This window comes from Biomphalaria glabrata, unplaced genomic scaffold, assembly GCF_947242115.1.
Source record: "Biomphalaria glabrata unplaced genomic scaffold, xgBioGlab47.1 scaffold_20, whole genome shotgun sequence".
NCBI classification, from domain to species: domain Eukaryota; kingdom Metazoa; phylum Mollusca; class Gastropoda; family Planorbidae; genus Biomphalaria; species Biomphalaria glabrata.
This window is the reverse complement of record NW_026602928.1, coordinates 611,712-617,446: the sequence shown is the minus strand read 5'-3', so window position 1 is coordinate 617,446 and position 5,735 is coordinate 611,712. Positions and strand designations below refer to the sequence as shown.

General features: G+C 34.2%; 1 long non-coding RNA gene across 1 annotated transcript; it reads right to left on the bottom strand.

The window, feature by feature from the left end:
• Positions 1-2,706: 2,706 nt before the first annotated feature.
• LOC129924139 (uncharacterized) lies at positions 2,707-5,339 on the bottom strand. The gene is made up of 5 exons (XR_008776099.1): positions 5,303-5,339; positions 4,420-4,558; positions 4,152-4,241; positions 3,719-3,807; positions 2,707-3,242 (listed from the first exon to the last, which is right to left on the bottom strand). It is a non-coding gene; the product is annotated as an uncharacterized LOC129924139 (long non-coding RNA).
• Positions 5,340-5,735: the final 396 nt, after the last annotated feature.

The window sequence follows — 5,735 nt, the reverse complement described above, 5'->3', positions numbered from 1 at the left end:
ATTTCTGTTGTATCTGTTTCGTTCGTAGCCATCACGTCTGGATTGTCTGTGATAGTTCTGAAAGTTGTTGGTATTGTATTGCTGTCTTCTTTGATAGTTCTGGAAGTTGTAATTATCGTTGTTGGTGTTGTATTGCCTTCTTCTATCATTAGGGCTGTAACTTTGGGTTGCTCTGCTGTTTCTTCTGTTGTCATATTTTGATACTGCTTCTGTTGATTGATCTACATTGGCTCTTTATGTGACCCTTTATGACGCAGTTAAAGCAGGTTTTATTGTTGCTGCTGTATTTGAATTTACTTGAATCAGTGTTAATGGTGGCAGCTATTTGATGGTCTCTTCTGTCGATGGTGTGATTGGGATGGCTGTCTTTGAATAAATTCAGGTTAGTTATGAGTTCTGTTTCGTTTTTAATTTTCTTCTCTTTCAGGAAAGTGAAAATGTTGTCTGTAACATTCAATAGTACACTGTCAATTAAGAACATATCAATGATTTGGTCTGGTCTCGTCATATCACAGTTGGAGAGTTCAAGCCACTTTAAGATATTTTTCTTAATTTCAAAAATAATTCTGTTGTAATCACCGTTCTTTTGCAATCTGATGTCTCGAAAGAGTTTTCTGTAGTGGTCCTCGGATTTGCCAAAGTGTTCGAGGAGTCTGTTTTTCACAGCCTTGTAGTCAGTCTTTTGTTCAGGTGTCAGGGTGGCTATTATGTTCAGCGGTTCACCTGCAAGATTGGCGAGTAGGTGCTTGGCCATATCTCTAGGTGACATGTCATACGTTGAGGCTATGTGCTCAAATTGCACAATGTAGTTTTCAAGAGTTTCGTTTTTCTCATTGAACTTATGGAACTTCGAGACGTATGGTTTGGCTTGCTGTGTCAGTGGTTGTAATATGTTCGGATTCACTTTTGCAGCTTCCAGTTTAGCTAACTCAACTTTTCCCTCTATTTCTTTCATTTCTTTCTGATGCGCTCTTTCTGACGCTCGTTCATCTCGTTCCGCTACTTCACGTTCTTTCTTCTTTAATTCATCCAATTCTCTTTCGATAAATTCTCTTTTCTTTTCACCCTTCAATTCCATTTCTCTGGCCAACTCCAAGATTTTATCATAGGTAGACATTGTTGATAGGTATGGGTTTAGGCTTCAAGTGTGTATAATGTCAATAAATATTAAATAATCTTCAACGTGTATAAAGTCAACAAATATATATAGGATTCCAATCTATATGTAGTATTAACTGTGTAGTGAGTGCTTAGTTATCAAAATACAAATAATAATGTCTCACTTTGCATGTATCTTTGATATTTAAATAATAGATGGCCAATAAATGTGTTGAGTTTGTAATCAATGTGTGCCAAATACAATGTACAAATGAGTCAATAGTAATAAGTGTTGCGTCAAAATGTACCAACAAAATAATCAGAGTACAAGAAATGTGTCAATACAAAATAAGTACAAGAGCTCAAAAAATAAGGCTCTAATTCAAGTGATAGTATATATGTACACAATATTATTACTTCAAATATATCTTTGTAACATGTTATATGTGCAGTGAAAAAATGAAAAAAAAATTAATTAATGAGAGAATAAAGAGATAAATTAAAGTATAGGTGACGAACACAAAAACAATATAGATAACAATACAGTCTGCTTTAAAAGAAATCAATAAATAGAAGACTTTGACAAGAGAATCATAGATATGTAAATACAAGACTTACACAAACAAACAATATGAATACAAAGAGAAATCACACTACGATTGTACAAACAAAACTATATACCACTAAACAAAAAATTTCAAAATGATCTAGAAGTCCCTACCGAACAAGGCTGGTCTACTCGGACCTTATTAGGACTAGGAGAACAACAAGAAAATCCCTAAAGATCCCTATCAGATGAAGTGAAATGGAACGGAACAAATAAATTGTGCCGATTCAGTCTCAAAACATAAGACAGACCCACGCCGACCGCCCTTTAAGATAACAAATATAAAAAATGAAAATCAATTTAATATGGTTCCAAGAGTTATCAATCACTAACTCTATATATAATCAACTTCAATTACTGCTATACCACAGCAAAATCAATGTACTTTATTAATCATATGAATATATTCAATCCTTAATTATAACTTAGACTTTCTTTTGTAGACTGATGTAGATTAATCCTCTCTTGTAGCTTGTCAAATACAAATACAGCTTGAGTAGTTCAATAATAATCCATGGGTAAGGTAACTAAGTAATCCGATTGAGAATACACATCAATGTGAGCATCAAAGTAGTAGTAAAATAATCCAGTCATATGCCATAAGATGGCTCAAATGCTCAAGTAATGTCAAAAAATATTTCCTCTTGACCTTTACTATTAACACAAGTCCAACAGGTAATCCAAATAATCCAATAAGATAATCCAAAATGTAAGTGTAGTAATGCAGGCATGTGTTATTTCTTCAGCGTACAACGATGACTAGGAGAGCGCCAATAGGTACAAGTTAGTCCAACTTCAACGTCAAAGATCAATAATCCAAAAGGATGGCTGCTTGGTCGTGCGGTTTGTGCGCTGGACTGTCGTTCAGATTTATCAATGGTCCAGGGTTCAAACCCTGCTCGCTCCCATCCCCCGTCGTCCTGCGGGAGGTTTGGACTAGGAAGTAATTATCTTCAACTTTGAAGGAACATCCGAAACATGTAAAACATTTTACAAACAAAAGTACTTGAACATTCGTATAAATAATCCAACAGTACTTAAGTGGAGAACTTCAGCTTAGATAATCCAAATATGTAAAGTCTCTGAAAAATTAGAATGACCATAAGTGAACAGAGGTCTAAATGGAGGACCTTCTGTATAGCAATGTAAGGTGAAACCTCGACAGTGCAAGAGCGTGTCAAAAGTTGGTGACGAGCGCTCAAGTGGAAACGATGTATCATCTGTCTTCAGGCGACGCCTTGAATTTTACACCCACACAAATGTATCAGCTGTCTTCGAGCGAAGCCTTGAGTTTTTCACCCACACAAATGTATCAGCTGTCTTCGAGCGACGCCTTCAGTTTTTCACCCACACAAATGTATCAGCCGTCTTCGGTTTCTGCCGATGGTGATGTCTCAAGATGTCGACAATAGTGGAGAAATAGGCATTGACCAGGTTTAAAATATACATATAAGATCCTTTTTTGTCCAGTAGATATAATGGTCAGTTTGTAGACTTCATCAAGCCCTAACTTGAGAACTGCTTGATCAGACACAAACTGTGAAAGATGGAATGTGATAATATGAATATATATATATATGAATACAATATTAAAGTGCTGACTTATTTATTACAAAAGCATCTCCAGATTTTCTTTTGCTAAGTCTTTCTTTTAACCAACTGGTGTGGCACAGCAGTAGGCTCTTTTTTTTTTCATTGCAAGTCTATGGTTATTTTTTTAAAATCTTTTTGTCTACCAACACTCTTTAAACTATTTCCCAGGTGGATTCCCTTCTTTAAATTTCTGTCTGTTAACATTTCAGCAAAGGTACAAGATATGAATACATTGCTTAAGTCCTGAGAATGTTCTGCATTAGACACTTTAGGCCTACTCCGCTACTCTATCACCTAAATAAATTAAGTTATGCTTCTTTTCCTTGGTCTTTGTTTCACTGCCAAGTTTGATACTTAATACAAAAAGAGTCAAAGGAATTCATCAGATTAATTTAATATTTAAAAATAGAATTGACTCACCATTAGCTGTCCCAATGAATGAACCATGATGTCAGGTTGACCATTAACCCTATCTTACTGTACCAGACATTCATGCTTGTTAGTTTAGCCTAAAGATAACAATGGTAGTGATATTTTAACATTCTACTAAATTTATATAACTGGTAATAAAATATTGTTAAAACAAAAGAAAGTCCATAGAAAAGAGATACAAATAAAACATAAAACAGTCTAATTTAAAACTAAATAAAATGATTAATTAACACATTCTTTTTAAGACTGGATGGCTGCCTGGTTGTGCAGTAGGCACACTGGATTATCTTTCACAATGGTGCCAGGTTCATACTCTGCCAGCTGACATCAAACTTTTGAACTCATTGCAATAGCAGTCTTTAACTTTTTCTTTATTGTTATAAATTATTTTAAGCAGAAGAATCTAATGAAATATACTTACAAAACTTCCTTTAAGATTTCAAGTTAAAAGTTGTGGGTGAACATTATCCCAGGGTATACCAGGACCTATACAGATAGAGTGGTCATGAGTCTGAAATACAAATAAAGTGATTGTGTCTGAAAAACTTTTTTCTTGTAGGTATGTCTGACAGATATGTCATAAAGAGTCTTACAGTCTAGTAATGTAACATGCTGACAAATTTTTTCATTAGAATCTTATGGGGAGGAGAGGGAGGTAAGAAAAGTGCTTTTAAGAAATTATTACTCACTATGGTTTCAATTACAATGGTCAGGTCAGTTCATCAGGGCTGATCAATCCAACATAAGATCCACTATTTGGTAATTTACCTACGCCACTGTCATGCTTTAAATATTTCCAGCCAATAGAAGTAAATTGAGTTGTATGTGCTGAGAATGGAAAACAAAATAATGTTTGTAAAATGTTTCACATATTTTAGTTGTTCCTTCAAAGTTGAAGATAATTTACTTCCTAGTCCTAACTTCCAGCAGGATGACAGCAGGCAGGGTATTAACCCAGGACCATCGAGAAGTCAAAACAATATACCACACGACCAGGCAGCCAGCCTGTATGTATTATAAGTGTGATTCAATATGTTATAAATCTATATTTTATATATGTTATAAGTGTGATTCAATTTGTTTAAAACTACAAAATTCATTTTTTTTAGGTTTACTGTTTTTGACAGTCAAAATAGTGGTTTACATTTTTTTCCCACCATTTAAGAATTCCGATTACAATACAAAATTTAAAAAAATAGAAAAAAAAAAACACATACACATATACAAAAGATTTGTAAAAAGCCTTGGCAGTCACATCAAACATTTTTTCAAAACCAACAACATGCATATCCTTGATACAAAACACACACACTGGTCATTTTAGCCATAAGAGATGTACCTGTTACCAGATGTACCAGTTAGGTTGATTGGCTGTATTGTTAAAGATTAAAAGCAAACCATTATCCATACAGATCTAGTTTCACTAGAGAAAAGATTTTTTTTCTTGGTATCCAAATTCTTATGTATAAGATTTCTATAATGTGTCTTCTTTCTACTATAACATGCTCAGTACACTTTTATTGTATAAATACGGTAAGGGTTATATAATTTTTCTCTAAATGAAAGATTTACCTGCTTTCCATATGAAGGGAGGGAGGGGGGGGGGGGGCAAACATTATAGTTTCGGTTCTAATGCAGTCATAAGACCATATCTAGTATGACAGTCGACAGTAGAAACTTGCAATTAGATTCCATTATAGTTTCGGTTCTAATGCAGTCATAAGACCATATCTAGTATGACAGTCGACAGTAGAAACTTGCAATTAGATTCCATTATAGTTTCGGTTCTAATGCAGTCATAAGACCATATCTAGTATGACAGTCGACAGTAGAAACTTGCAATTAGATTCCATTATAGTTTCGGTTCTAATGCAGTCATAAGACCATATCTAGTATGACAGTCGACAGTAGAAACTTGCAATTAGATTCCAAGCAATAGTTCTACAAGTATATAGTGAATTTAAGATGTAGCACATAAATTATAATTTCCAAAATCTAAACATAA